Source organism: Pygocentrus nattereri, chromosome 13 (assembly GCF_015220715.1).
Source record: "Pygocentrus nattereri isolate fPygNat1 chromosome 13, fPygNat1.pri, whole genome shotgun sequence".
Taxonomy (NCBI): domain Eukaryota; kingdom Metazoa; phylum Chordata; class Actinopteri; order Characiformes; family Serrasalmidae; genus Pygocentrus; species Pygocentrus nattereri.
The window spans coordinates 20285114-20301289 of record NC_051223.1 but is presented as its reverse complement, the minus strand read 5'-3'; positions in this window follow the sequence as shown (position 1 = coordinate 20301289).

Below are 16176 nucleotides of genomic sequence, written 5' to 3'. Positions count from 1 at the left end.
AACATACTGTGCACATCAGTAGTCCATCAGCAAGGGTTTCATTTTTCAGTGGATAAACTGTGGTAGGCGAAAATAGTTATCCAGTGGAGAGGAAGTGCAGTGAGTTGTTAGGTTCTGCTGGTGTGTATGACAGGGCAGATGTGTGAGTTAAGAGAGAGAGAAGTGGGACAGGTCTCATAATCACTGTGTAAATAGTTCTGATTAGAGAGACTTAGCGGCATATGTTTTTTCCAACCCTGTCCCTGCACTAGGCCTTCCTGTCTGGGTACACAGAGGCACAGGGACCTAATTAACACGACATATGTTTATTTGAATCCCCACGTCGGGTGTGAAAGGAGGCTTTCGGGAGGCGCCACCTACAGGGGCTGTGAACGTAGAGGGGGGCCGTGAGGAGAGGCAGCAGAATTAAGAGGTGTAGGAGAAAGAGAGAGAGAGAGAGAAAGGGAGGAGAGGGGGCAGTGTGAGGAGAGGGGAGAGAGAGAGGGAGAGTGAGAGAGAGAGAGAGAGAGAGAGAGAGAGAGAGAGAGAGAGAAGGTAGCACTTAGTGCTCTGTGGAATTCGCACCCGATATCACATGAACTCTTGGAGAAGTGCAAATGTATTCCATTGCAACCCTAGAAACAAACAAGCTGCCACTTCCTTAGTTTATAATTAGCTGGTAATCAATGCTAAGTCTCTTGGAGAGGGGGGAAGACTTCTGCCATGATATAGTAATGCTCGTTTGTGGCTAGGGAAAGGCATAGTGACCAGGCTAAAGAACAAGATTAGTTTAATGTGGGGAGGTATGGCAATGTAAATACTGGCGGAATATCTCTATGACTGTAGTCTCATCTAAATCCATCATGTCAGTAGCTTTTTTTTTTTTACAAACTGAGAGCTCCTATATCTGTAAAGACTTCTTCTTCTTTCGGCTGCTCCCATTAGGGGCCGCCACAGCGGATCATCTGCCTCCATCTTGCCCTATCCACTGCCTCCTCTACTTTTACACCAACCATCTCCATGTCCACCTTCACTACATCCATAAACCTTCTCTGAGGTACCTCTTCTCCTTCTACCTGGCAGCTCCATCTCCAACATTCTTTGACCAATATATCCACTATTCCTCCTCAACACATGTCCAAACCATCTCAACCTGGCCTCTCTGGCTTTATCTCCAAACTGCTCCACCTTCACTGTCCCTCTGATCTGCTCATTTCTAATCTTGTCCATCCTTGTCACTCCCAACGAAAATCTCAGCATCTTCATCTCCGCCACCTCCAGCTCAGCCTCCTGTCTTTTAGACAGAGCCACAGTCTCCAAACCATACATCATAGCAGGGCGCACTACTGTCTTGTAAACCTTCCCTTTCACTCTTGCTGCTTTCCTTCTGTCACACATCAGCCCTGACACCTGTCTCCACCCACTCCATCCTGCCTGCACCCTCTTCTTCACCTCTTTTCTACACTGTCCATTGCTCTGGATGGTTGACTCAAGATATTTGAAGTCATTCACCTTTACGACCTCTACTCCTTGCATCTTCAATATATCTGTATTAGCACTTATTAAACAACTTATGTATTCTGTGCTGCCCACGTGCTGGCCCACATCAAGAGCACAATGCTAATTTTTGTATACAATTTTGTAATAATTGTGCATTACCAATGTTAATACAGATTGTGAAGTCACTCTAAAATATTTTCTTGTAAAATTACATTAATTACTGGCAGCAGTTTCTCCAATATAGTGCTGTTCATTTACAGCAATGACACTGCAGTTTACAACTAAAGAGCATTGCTGTAGTCAAAAAACACTATTATTATTACTTAATTATTATATCCTTATTCACAAATGTTAACTGTATTGTATTTTTTTGAGTAAATTTTTGTTTTGTATAGTACCATAGCAATATACTTTCAGAGTTCTCCTATTACAGATACAGTGTATGCAAGTGTTTGGGCATCTCTGGGCAAATTACATATTGATTTTTGATGTGAAAAGAAAGAAAAACACAACCTCTGCTATAAATTCTTTTATTTTTTCTGCAGATGTTGTTGCACACTTTATATTTGCTACATTTAAAAACAGGGAAAAAAGTAATTGTGACAGATGTAATAGGTTGGACACCTAGTTGTAAAGTCTCAGAACATGACTCATTAGGCCTTAACTTATTTGTTAGGACTGGGTAGACAGGTCAAGAATTGTCATCAGAAACTGCCAGCTGATGGCAATTCCAGAGCATTATACATTCTTTAAGCCTTGTGGCAATACTCAGCAACATCTATACAGCTGTCTGTGCATCTGAAAATGAATCTAATTGATCCTAAAAAACAGGAGTAGGCCATAAAAGATAAAGTTCCTCCAGCTTGCAATTTTTACTGTCTGAAATGTCATTAAGAAATGACAGTTCACTGTGGAAGGTACAATAAGATCTGGAAAACTAAGAAAACTCTCCGATACAACTTCTTATATGCTAGTCAGAAAGGCAAAATGGCGAAAATGGAGAAAGGCGAAATTCCCATATGACATCAAAGGACCTACAGGAACTTTTATTTGACACAGGAGTTTTGGTGCACCATTCTGCTGTGCAGCATTGCTTGCACAAACATGATCTGCATGGGAGAGTCATTAGACAGAAATCTGCAGTCAGGTCACAAAAGTCAATGTCTGATGTTTGCAAAACAACATCTACATAAACTAGAGGTATTTTTCAAACAAGAGTTATGGTGTGATGAAATAAAAATAAAACTCTTAGTCGACAATGACCAAAAATCTGTTTAAAGAAAAAGAACACTTTGCCAACTGTTAAGCATGAAATTTGATCTATTATGCTTTTGAGTTGTGTCAGCCAGTGGCAAAAGAAACATTGCACAGGTAGATGGAAGAATAGATTCCATTAAAAATAAACAAATTCTGAAACCAAATGTGACACAGTCAAGAAACACACGCTGAAAAGAGACAATGATGCAAAATATACCTCAAAATCCACCACAAACAACTTCAAAAAGCACATGCTAAAAGTTTTAAAAGTCAGTTGATTTGAGCTTTATTAAAATATGTACACAGATCTTAAACATGCTATGCTTGGATGATCACACTACCAGGAACATTCAGCAAGGGTGAGTGGGTGAAAAGAAAGTGTTACTAAGTACTGAATAGGGTGTACAAACTTTTGCATATTGTACAATTAGTATTTTTATTCTGTTTTTTTTTTTTGTTTGTTTACTGATACTTACTTTAAAAAATGAACAAAATGTGACATTTGACCATCGGTGCCCAAATTATTGTGTCTTACTGCAGGCAAAAGTTTGTGGGAAATATTATATTTTGAAGCATTTCAGCAAAATCTATTTAAAACTAACAGTATGACCGTGTTATTAACTATGACAGCATTTTGCTAGTAGATCTAATATACAAGCCATTATAACTCTTACCTGAACTCATAGCAGTCTTTAAAATCACAAAGCTGGTTGAAACATCTGTTTGAGGTAGGAATGTAAAAACAAAATAACTTGTGAAATAAACTGTAGAGGAAAAAAAGAGACAAGTTAACAGAAAATAATATGTTGTTTAATGGCATGTGTAATGCGGAGTGAGGAGGTGGACGCATACGCTGAGATAAGCGACTTTTATTAAGGGCAAATCCATGGTCATGGTCAAAACGGTCCAGGGTCAGACAGCCAATACGGAGAGCAGGAGAGACAGACATGACAAAATGAAAACAGAACTCCAAACAGACCAGAAATAAACAAAACTCTTCAAACAATACATACACTTCAAACAGTCAATCCAACAAACATCAAACAAAGACCAACAAGAAACTCAGGAAAACACAGGGCTTAAATACAAACAGGGATAACAAAGGATAACTGGACGCAGGTGGAAAATAGATGGGAACAATCAGGGGCAGAATTACAAAACAAGGGGCAGGACTAAAAACCAAAACAAAGAAGCACATGGACAGGACTGGGAAGTAAACAACAGGAGCACATGGACAGGACAGGGAGGGGCCAATCATGACAGCATGGCGTTCATGGATTTCCCTTAATCAGTCTCACCCTTTCTGCACTGATGAAAGTTCAGTTGTGTGCATCATTTCCATTTTAATAAAATACATTGAAACAAAGGAATCTTTCAGTTTACTCACTAAATAGTAATAATTATTATGTTGGTGTAATCCTCTCCATGGATCACCACCTTATCGTGGTGGAGGGGTTTGCATGCTTGAATGATCCTAGGAGCTATGTTGTCTGGAGCAAAAGCTCCTGGTAGGGTCTCCCATGGCAAACTGGTACTAGGTGATAGGTCAGACAAAGTGTGATCAATAATAACCCCTGTGAAAAGACGAAAACAGGACTTGTGTACCCTGACCGGAACAGGGTTACCGGGGCCCCACTCTGGAGCCAGGCCTGGAGGAGGGGCTCGACAGCGAGCCCAGCCCGAAGGAGTTACATGAGCATCGACCCACCACCAATGGGAGGGGCAGTAGTAGGGGTTCGGTGCTTTGTGGATCAGGCAGATATAGTCACTATATATATAGTCGGGCAGATATAGGACCCTCTTAGAGTCCTTGGGAAGGGTGCTTGAAAGTGCTCCTCCTGGAGACTCTATTGTCCTACTGGGGGACTTTAACGCTCACGTGGGCAATGACAGTGAGACCTGGAGGGGTGTGATTGGGAGGAATGGCCTCTCTGATCTGAACCCGAGTGGTATTCAGTTTTTAGACTTCTGTGCAAACCACAGTTTGTCCATTACGAACACCATGTTTGAACACAAGGATGTCCATAAGTGCACATGGCACAAGGACACCCTAGTGTCATCGGACTTGTGGCCATGTGTTTTGGACACCCGGGTAAAAAGAGGAGCTGAGCTGTCAACTGATCACCACCTGGTGGTGAGTTGGATCAGATGGTGGGGGAAGATGCTGGTCAGACCAGGCAAGCCAAAACGTATAGTAAAGGTTTGCTGGGAACATCTGGCAGAAGAACCTGTCAGATTGATCTTCAACTCAAACCTCTGTCAGAACTTTGACCAGATATTGGGGGAGGTGGGGGACATTGACTCAGAATGGACCATGTTCCGCTCCTACATTATGAAGCGGCTGACTGTAGCTGTGGCTGTAAGGTAGTTGGTGCCTTTCGGGGTGGTAATCCTCGAACCCGGTGTTGGACACCCCAGGTGAGAGATGCCGTCAAGCTGAAGAAGGAGTCCTACCGGGCATGGTTGGCCTGTGGGACACCAGAGGCAGCTGGCAGGTATCGACAGGCCAAGCGATCTGCGGCTTCAGTCGTTGCCAAAGCAAAATCCCATGTGAGGGAGGAGTTTGGTGAGGCCTTGGAAAGTGACTTTAAGTCGGCTCCAAAAAGATTCTGGCAAACCGTCAGGTGACTCAGAAGGGCAAAGCAGTGTGCCACTAGCACTGTATATAGTGGAGATGGTGTGCTGCTGACTTCAACTGAAGACGTCATTGGGCGGTGGAAGGAATACTTTGAGGACCTTCTCAATCCCACCGACACATTCTCCAGTGAGGAGGCAGAGTCTGGGGACATGGGAATAGGCTTGTCCATTACTGAGGCCGAAGTCGCTAGGGTAGTTAAGAAGCTCCTTGGTGGCAAGGCTCCAGAGGTGGATGAGGTCTGCTCTGAGTTCCTCAAGGTTCTGGATGTTGTGGGCTGTCTTGGCTGACACGCCTTTTCAACATTGCGTGGACATCGGGGGCGGTGCCACTGGATTAGCAGACTGGGGTGGTGGTGCCTCTTTTTAAAAAAGGGGACCGGAGGGTGTGTTCCAACTACAGGGGGATCACACTCCTCAGCCTCCCTGCTAAGGTCTATGCAGGGGTACTGCAGAAGAGAGTCCGGCTTATAGTCGAACCTCGGATCCAGGATGAGCAGTGCGGGTTCCGCCCTGGTCGTGGTACACTGGACCAACTCTTCACCCTCTCCAGGATTCTTTAGGGTTCATGGGAGTTTGCCCAACCAGTCCACATGTGCTTTGTGGATCTGGAGAAGGCATTTGACTGTGTTCCCTAGGGTATTCTCTGGGAGGTGCTTTGGGAGTACGGGGTACATGGTTCTTTGCTACGAGCCATTCAGGCCCTGTACAAACAAAGCTGGAGTTTGGTTCACATAGCCGGCAGTAAGTCAGACTTGTTCCCAGTGAGAGTTGGACTCCGTCATGGCTGCCCTTTGTCACCGATTCTATTCATAATTTTTATGGATAGAATTTCTAGGCACATTCAGGGGATGGAGGGTGTCTGGTTTGGTGACCTCAGGGTGACATCGCTGCTGTTTGCAGAAGATTTGGTCCTATTGGGGACATCAGGCTGCAGGACGTTTCGCTGGAACGGTTTGCAGCCGAGCGTGAAGCGGCCGGGATGAGAATCAGTACTTATAAATCCGAGACCATGGTTCTCAGGCAGAAAATGGCGGAGTGCCTTCTCTTAGTTGGGGATAAGCTCTTGCCTCAAGTGGAGGAGTTCAAGTATCTCGGGGTCTTGTTCACGAGTGATGGTACAAGGGAGCAGGATATTGACAGGCGGATTGGTGCTGGGTCAGCAGTGATGCGGGCTCTTTACCGATCTGTTGTGGTAAAGAAAGAGCTAAGCCATAAGGCAAGGCTCTTAATTTACCGGTCGATCTTGGTTCCCACCATCACCTATGGTCATGAGCTTTGGGTAATGGCCGAAAGAATAAGATCGCTAATACAAGCAGCCAAAATGAGTTTCCTCCGCAGGGTGTTTGGACTCTCCCTTAGAGATAGGGTGAGAAGTTCGGTCATCCGGGAGGGACTCGGAGTAGAGCCGCTGCTTCTTCATGTCGAGAGGAGCCAGCTGAGGTGGTTCGGGCATCTGGTTAGGATGCCTCCTGGACGCCTCCCTCGGGAGATGTCACAGGCAAGTCCACCAGGGAGAAGACTCCATGGAAGACCCAGGACATGCTGACGTGACTATATCGCCCAGCTGGCTTGGGAGCGCCTCGAAATCCCCATTGGAGAGCTAGTGGAAGTGGCTGGGGAAAGGGAGGTCTGGGCCTCATTGTTTAGGATGCTGCCCCCACGACCTGAACCCCGGAGAAGCGGAAGATAATGGATGGATGGATGGATGGATGGATGGATGGATGGATGGATGGATGGATGAATGGATGGATGTTGGTGTAATATATTATATTAATTTGTAACTGACGTACAAAAATGAGTCAAGTAAATTCAGCACATCCATTTCTTCAGTCTATATGTCCTTAAGACATCAGTTGTGTAGACTATGAGATAAAGCTCATGAGGCTTTGTTTTGCCCACTTTCTGAGGAAGCACATTTCATGACCATCCTTTGAACTGTGTGTCACCTCCATGAGCACAATGACTGTGCATAGGCCTGGGGCAGAGGACTACATCTTATCAGACACACAGGAGAGCCTGCACATGACCAGACTGCTGACATGACCTTTAATGCTGTGAATGGAATGAGTAAGAGATGAGAAGCAAATAGTTCACGTTCAAAACAATGTGTAAATGTTTATAAGCATTAAACCTGGAATGATTAGTAAATTAAGTTGATTAGCCACTGATGACATTGATTATAAAATAAAGCTCATGTGTCAATGTTTCATTATACCAAAGTGCTGTATAAAGCTCTGTAAAGTTCACATGATACACAAGGTGATTTTGACAGATTGGAAAACACCACAGGAAGTGTTGGGGTGATGTGGCTCCTACTGTTTTGTTGGGCAATAACAGAAGAAATTGCTTGTCGCATAAACAAAACCTTGAATAGTAGTAGTGCTTTGCTGTGATGGGTAAAGTAAGACGAAGTAGTAGAAGGCAAAACAATTATTTAGTTAAATGTGTCTATTTTTTATGCAATGTCTAATAGACTTAGGTTTATCATACACTGTTAATGAATGAAAGTTGCAGCCTTCATAGATCATGAATTTGTTGACTGTAATCCATTTGTCCACCATGCATTGTCAGGAAACTAATAAGTAAGTCTATTTGGGATTATTTATTCACTGCATGTGGTTTGAAATAAGTATGTATTAATGTAGGCTTGTGGTTTGCTAGTCTAACAAGGCCACATGTGATTCCATAATAAGAATACACGTGTAGGGACAACTCTTGGTTTGCCCAGAGTGAAATCTCTAAAACCTGCTGGAAAATGTTTCCTTAAAAGATTATATGCTCTTTTAACATCCAGAGTAATCAATAACAGAGGCAAAGCAAGCTAGCAAGCCAAAAAATATTATTGGCTAATGGAATTGCTTTTTCTTTGCAATAAGTCATTTTTATTTTTATAGCATGTAATATGTTCTCTGCTTATGTGACACATCTACATGCTTAATTGAAGTTTTTGGGGACCTTTCAGCCATACTAATGTACATTACATCTATGAGCTAACAACAGGCTTGGTGTTCCTTGGACAATGTTGATGAGTATACCATCGCCCCTTACTTTGAGCTCCACCTTTGACGAGTTTGGTCCAGAAACATACAGTTTAGCTGTCCCAGATGTTGTTGTTACGAGATCATGTCTGCCCCCACAAGACATGCTAAAATGGTAGCTCTGGCAGCTCTAAGCTTCTTTGTTTTGGAAGGATGAATTGTATAAATTTGATTTTTAGCTGAACCATTGGCTTGATCTCAGTTAATGCTAAAGAATTCATCTCTAACTAAGGAGGCTATGGCAGTACACCAGGAATGCACTGATGGATGGAGCAGTGCTCAGTGTGGCCGTGTAGAATTGTGGCATGTTGTCTGAGGGGGGTCTAAGAGATGAAATGCTTTGCTGTGCTTGCTGTGTCGCTCAGACAGCGCAGTGCCTGCGTTTGACGGGACAGGGCAGCTGTGCTCTCTTTTGCATTCCTGTGGCTTGCTCCATCGGCCCAAATGATTTCCCCCCCAAAACATGGTCTCCACTGACTTGGCATTGGACCATAATACTTTACCTCTTTTCACTGGCAGTCATTCTCCACAATCACCACTGGAACCTCAACTCAGCTAGGTGTCAGTTGCCAAAACCCATTGGAGTACATTAAGAAATCATCAGTGCTGTCAGGTCCACCGTGGGCCGCCATATGATGTCACACAGGGGTCAGCACAGTACGATGTCAGCGACTTCACTGGCTGGAGAAATGAGTCGCAGACTTGAGCTGCCCCGCTCCGTCTGGTCTGAGCGAAATCATGAATGAGTGAGAGTGTATCTGTGTCTGTATCTGTTGGCCTGTGGCCTGGAAAAAGCACTTGGCTCAGTGTCAAGCCTCATCTGTGTTAGTGAGCCGTGACGGCCGTAAATCACTGCAGAAGGTCTGTTTAAATCCACTTTTGTACATAAGCTGTAGCAAGGCAACATGAGCAGCGGTTTTGTTTTTTAATACACATGGGAGAGAGTCTGAACTGTCATGCCAAAATGTGACAGTACTTATACTGCATTATAAGATTACTGTATTTCTAAATGCACTTCATTACACTATTTACGCCACTGTATGTATAATGTATAGATGTTTCTGAGGGCCCTTAACTTATATGCATATTTTTTATTCATGAATTGAATTCTGTGCTGCAGCAATTATGTCCACTTATGCCATTTAATAAGACTATGAAGGTGGCAGTAACCAGATTTCTCTAAAAAAAACATATAGGATGAACAAAAACATTCTTAACTTTTTAATGTAAGTTTATGTAAAGAGGTTTTATTCCAAGTGAATTTTACAGAATTTCTATTGTTCATTCATTATCAAATTTTCACACAACTTAAAGGACAGCCAGCATGTTTAAATACTGTTAAAAAAAATGTAAATCAACAAAAACAGAGATTTTTTTTGGACAGCAAAAAAGCGTACTCAAATGTGTCTTTGGTGTATAAATAACAGTTGGGGATTAAGTAACAAAAAGCTGATGTGAAATGAACTCTGGATGAAAAAAATAAAAGCAAATGAAGAAAAAATGATGCTACTGTAAAGAAAGCAGGGAAGCTATACCCCTTCACTATTATTCATAGACAGGCTATTTACTGTAAAATCCACTAACTTTTCAATAGTAAGCTTGACCCATATCTCCCAGAATGCACCATGTTTTGCAACAAAATAAAGTAGATTATTGTAGAGTTTCTGCTATGAATGTGCAGCAATTCTTAACAGTGTTGTTTGGGTGACAGTTGGTAGGAAAGTAATCAAACATCAGTGAAAATAGTTTGCTTGCTTGCTAGTTAACTAGCTTGTTACCAGCAAATAAGCAACATTGTTCTAACAGACATTATTCCATTTTTGGTTTTGATTTTTTGCCCATTAAGTCTCAGTTGAAATACATTAGTTGAAATGACATCATTTGGTGTTGTCACATGGTTTGCTGCCAACATTTTGATGGGCTGTTTCTTGAAGTTGTTTAGCAACATTGAGACATACTGTACTGTTGAGACTGGGCTTTAAACACGTTGAAGATGATTTGCAGGAGGCTTTACATTATTCAGCGCAACTGCAAAATAGCTGACTGTAAAGCCAACCTTAAGTACATGGAATCATTAGTTGCTGGAAAAAGGACTCCAACTCAACTGTAAAATTGCTACCAGAGGCATGTGGGCCTAGAAAAACATTATGTACCTGTGTGCTGGGTGGATGCAGTGTTGATTTCTTTTATGAGTCTGTCATCATATTCCCTTGACTGTTCACACCAGGCACTGTTGCCTGCTAAGAAAAGCAGTGACCTGTATTAGTCACTCCACTTGATTCCCTTTAAGTTCATGGCAGGGTTAATTGTTTCTGAAGAGCAGAAATGTCTCAACAAGATTAATCACTAATTGTCTGGCATGTTTTGTTTATATAAAGGAGACATAAATAATGTAAAATCTAATATTGTGCATTTATTTAGAACAGTGAAAACAGCCTGTGATGACAGAACAACACAGATGCAGAGGAACAGTGGAAAATATCTTACTCTTCCAGTTCCAACAGGACAGTAAGAAATCTGTGGCAAAGGTAAGAGAACTCACTTTGTTCGTTTGTTTGTTCCCCGCCCCCCATGTTATGTGAAGCCACCTTGGGTTTGTGAAAGGTGCTATATAAATGTAATTTATTATTTATTATTATTATTATCATTACTTAAGAGTCAACTGTTTGATTATATATAGATTATATATATACATTTCTACACCTGTGGCAAAGGGACTGAATGAAACACCTGAATTCAGTGATTAAAACGTGTGTCTGAATACTTTTGTCCATATAGTGTAACCGTAATGCTTTTGTTATCATTTGTTATCATAAGTTCACTGGGCCTCATTCACCAACCATCCTTAAAAAGAAATTACTTATTGAAACCCATTTATGAAGTTTTGATGAAGATTCTGACTATGGTGGGGGTCGGGGGATCGATTCTTAGATGCATCACGATGCAGACATAGACGATTCTGAATCCATTTTCTTAATTATAATTGATAATATAATGTTGACGGAACGCAAAAGGTGTAACTTCACAAAGTAAGGAATGAGAACCTGACTTCAGTTTCATGTGTTTTTTAGTGTTTGACAGTTTCTCATGGCAGATTAAATGTATCAGGAAACCAGCTGGAGTGATTATAAATGCAAATACAGTAAGTCTGTTTGACTCCAAATTATAGATGTTCATCTCTGCCTTTTCATTAGCTACTACCTAGGTGAGCTAGCCATTATAGGCTACATTAATTCCAGCATTTAAGATCATTTATTGTTGAAACCGTGTTGGAACAATCAGCAGAGCATTATTTTTCTGCAAATGAGGATTAATTTATTTTTACCTAGAAATCTAACTCTGATATGGAGCCTCGACTGGCCAATAAAAGAGCCGCAGGTTGCCGAACCCTGAGCTAACTTAGCGTATGTAAGAACTTTGGCTTCTCTGGAGCATATTATATGCTTCCACCTATTTTCCTCCCGGTTGTAGTTGCTGCCAACCACAGGACCATCGATCAAGCAATATCAGAGCTTCCACCCAAATCGAAAAGGATGAAGTGAATGACAAACTCTATCACAACTTTTAGTGCCAAGGATTTGCAAAGATAATCGTTTTTTAATTGCATCGCAGCCCTCTGAATCACACTCAAATTGAATCGCGAGGTGCCTAGAGATAATTCTGACATTCACCAATGTTTCCTTATTTGGGATCTGATCTACACACATTCAAGAGCACAAAAGTGTGAACAATTCGGCAGTAGACTTTTCTTTGGACCGTTCTCAAGAACAAATTTCATACCAAAATCAGGAAGATATTGGTGAATGAAGCCCATTGGTTTTGAACATCTACATGCTTTTGTTTGTCATTTTGATGACAATGAGTGCTAAGCTCCCAGAAATCTAAATCTGTGTTATGCTCTTCTATGTTCATTAAGCATGGCTTTAGCTGGTTCAATGCTTTGTATGATAGTTCTGATTGTGAGATATTATATTAGCAAATATTTTTTGAAGTCCTAAAATATTAATTCATTTTAAGATTTAGACAAATTTATTAGCAAGCATCATGTATCATGTATGTGCTGACACTAAGAGCCTCTCTTAATCTAATGAATTCACACAGATTAGACTGATATTGGCCTTCATAACATGCATTCATTTTGCTCAGTGAATTCAAATAATAATAGAAATTACTTACAGAAAGAAAATACATTAAGGTTACATCATGTTAGATCTACATGAGTGTAGATCTGACTGTAAATGCATTTAAAATATTCAGGGGTGGAAAATACTTGGGTGATTGTGTTTTGATACTACTATACTATACAAAGTATTATTTTGGAAGCTTTATACTTTACTTTACTAAAAAAAGGAAAAATACATATGTATGTTTGTGCTTTATATTTTTATTTAGACCTTCAAAATACTCACTGCAAATCTTAAAGACTAAGGTCTATATTTATGAAACATCTCAGACTAGGACTGTTCATCTAGGATCAGATTCTTCTCTTATTTACTATGGCTTTTCTATGTCTGTACTGACATATCTCAGATCAGCACTTCTACTTGTTGATGTATCATGAATATTGGTCCAGGAGATATTTTTATTTTTCTCATGAGTTAAATCACCACTAAACAAAGAAAGTTTTATATTTATTCACTGAAACATGTACTGTTTACTTTTATATATTTGAATATATTTAAATGTCAGTATGTTTTTTTTTCACTTAAGTCCATTTCTGGCTCCATACTTCAACTTTTGAGTATGATAATATTCATACTTTCACTTAAAGGGAAATTGCACAAATGTTTAAAAAGTCTGATATGAAATGTTCCACTTTAGAGAAACTCAGAAAAAGTCAGAAATGTTCCCAGTGGTGGTGATGGGAACCAGATGTCCAAAGTATTTAATCCCTCTAAAAGCTCACTCACAAAAAGTCATAACATGACATGGCTGAGACATTGTTTTTTAACAGTTTTGTGATAGATTTGGTCTAAAAGCTTTACCACACTCATGGCGGAGATGTACATGTCGGGTGTTGTGAAGCAAAATAGTCTCAAAAGAAAACTTTTAAAGCTTTCAATAGTTATCACTAATTTACCATGATAAACATTATATACAAAATCTCACAAGGCAATGGGTATAATTGCATTGTAGATGTTGAGAAACCTGGTACTTATCACCACCATTATGCAGATATCTGAGTCAGCAAGTTTCTCTACAAAACAGAATTTTGAATCAAGTCATTCAGAATGATTTAGATGATGATTTCGAAAGAAAAAAAAAACAAAACAAAACACTAGAATGCTGGAAGATCAAGATTAGTTTCTTGGCAGATACAGACAGATTTTGATTTAAAATGTCCCACTATTTCATGGAATCCATGATGTCATGTTCCCTAAAAGGTTCTCAGGGCCTTTGGAGGAAAAACAGCTCACATCACAGACTTACTTAACAGCTGGCATCAGGTTATGTGTAATCATCAGCATCATCTTTAGTGTAGTCATCCTTCTTTTCACACCAAACACATCTTGAGTGTTTGTTGTCAAAAAGCTAATTTTTCATTTTATTTTAATGCTTCAACATATCAAGACAATCATGATTTTAACATTGTGGTAACAGTTTGGGAAAGGCCCTTTTCTATTCCAGCATGACTGTGCCCCAGTGCACAAAGCAAGGTCCATAAGTTGGTGAGACTTGACTGGCCCTCACAGAGCCCTGACCTCAACCCTATCAAACACCTTTGGGAGGAACTAGAATGGAGATTGTGTGCATAGATATATGTGTGTTTGTGTGTATATATATATATATATATATATATATATATATATCTATAGAAATATAAGAAATTAAGAATGTATCTAGAAATATAAGAAATTAAACAATTTTATTCCAAACATCAAAATAAAAAAAATTATAAAATGCGCTAGAAATTTTATTTTCTATGTTAGCAGTACATTGTGTTTAAACATCACCTGCTGATAAAAATTTACTGATGAATGGACCAGTAGAAATAGTCCAGAATTACTTAAATTAAAAGAATGTTTTTGCTTTCTTCTGTAAACTTAGCATTTTGGACATCAGGATTGATAAGGAAATTCTTTTTTTTTATCACTTCCATAAATTCAAACCTACTTATCAGTCCCGCTAAACATGGTTTGACTAATGAACCTGTGGTCAGTATAGAATTTGTTTGCTTGTGTTTTTATGTGTCCTCTCATATCTCTAATTTCAGGATGCTTCTATAACACTGATGCACTGACACACTTGGCACAGGAGCTTTGGCCTGCCACGCTCAGTTCACAGCAGGCACCCACTGTGCTGTGGGAGGTATATTTAGTCCTTGACCAGGAAGGACCACTGTGAGAAAGCACAACCTCACAGAGCAGTGTGGTGCCTTCAGGGGGCCAAGAAGAGGGAAGACATCCTGTAATGATACCTGCCTCTTCTTTTACCCTGTGTACTTCTCACTCATCATCACTCTCTCTTACTTTACCATGTGTACATGTTAATGTTCTACACATTTATCAGCTGCGGTGTACGTTCTCCTGATAAATGTATGGGGTTTTTTTTGTTGTTGTTGTTAATTTAAATTTGAAATGAAAGTTCAGTCATCCTGGAATCTGTTCAATTTTACAAAGTTTGTAGGGGTCCCAAAAGTTTCATACTGGTCAGACCCTAGGTTTTGCATGAGGCCTGTCTATGAGAGGTTTACAAGAGGTTGGTCTGGTCTATGAGAGAAAGATTTTTCTCTTATTACTTTCTGAGGAACTGCAATAAGATCTCTGTGTTAGGTATGCTGTTAAAATCAGTTCACAGCTTCGTCTTCACCCCACTGTCATCAACAAAGATTGCTGTCATAATCTAAATATTATGTTAAAAGTGCTAAAGTGAACTCTATAAGTGGCACGTAGGTGACAAACTTGACAAACTGATGTTTTGATGAACATGTCTAAAGATGCATGTATCAAGAAAATGATGCTGCTTTTGAACCTGCTTTTTAATTGATAATTACTTATATTCATTCTCTATAATGATTATTCACCACCAAAATCCTCTGCTTTACACTTCTTACACACATGTCTGTATTTGATTAAATGTGTGCAACACAGTGACCAGAGAGTTTAGTGCCTCTGAAAGTTCCCTTACAGAAAGTTACTACATGAAATGGTATTGAACGATCATGCCTGATGCCTGAGACATTGTTTTATGATATTTTTGAGAGAAGCTTTTTCTTTAAAAAGGTTTTGAAAATGCCTTAATGTAAGAGCGTGCAGGGTGTTATAAGGCAAAATAGTACCAAAGGAACCTACACTTATTACACGTATCACTATTTACCATTATCAACATATAGAAAAGCTCAGAAGACACATGTAGAATCATTGATTGTTTTGCATATTAAATAAAATGGCTACAATGGTTGTAATGCAGACATCCCATCTCATGGTCTATAATACATCCCCTGCTTCCTGTCACCACCACTGCAACCTAATTCCATATGAAATCACTCTGAATGGCTGTTTACATCTGCTTATATTTTTGAATTATGAAGAAATTTAGTAGAATGCAGAAAATCAGGAATTCACATTTAGTTCTGCATATTTTCATTCTTACAATTCATCACCATCATAAGAAAAACTTTGTAAATTCAAAATGGTAACTTTAACCCCTAAACACTTCTATATCTTCAGTGTAGTCCATGTGATTCATAAATAATAAGCTACAAGTCGAAAGCCTGGATTTTTTAGGTTTTTACTAAAAAACTGTTTAAAGCAATTACAGTGCA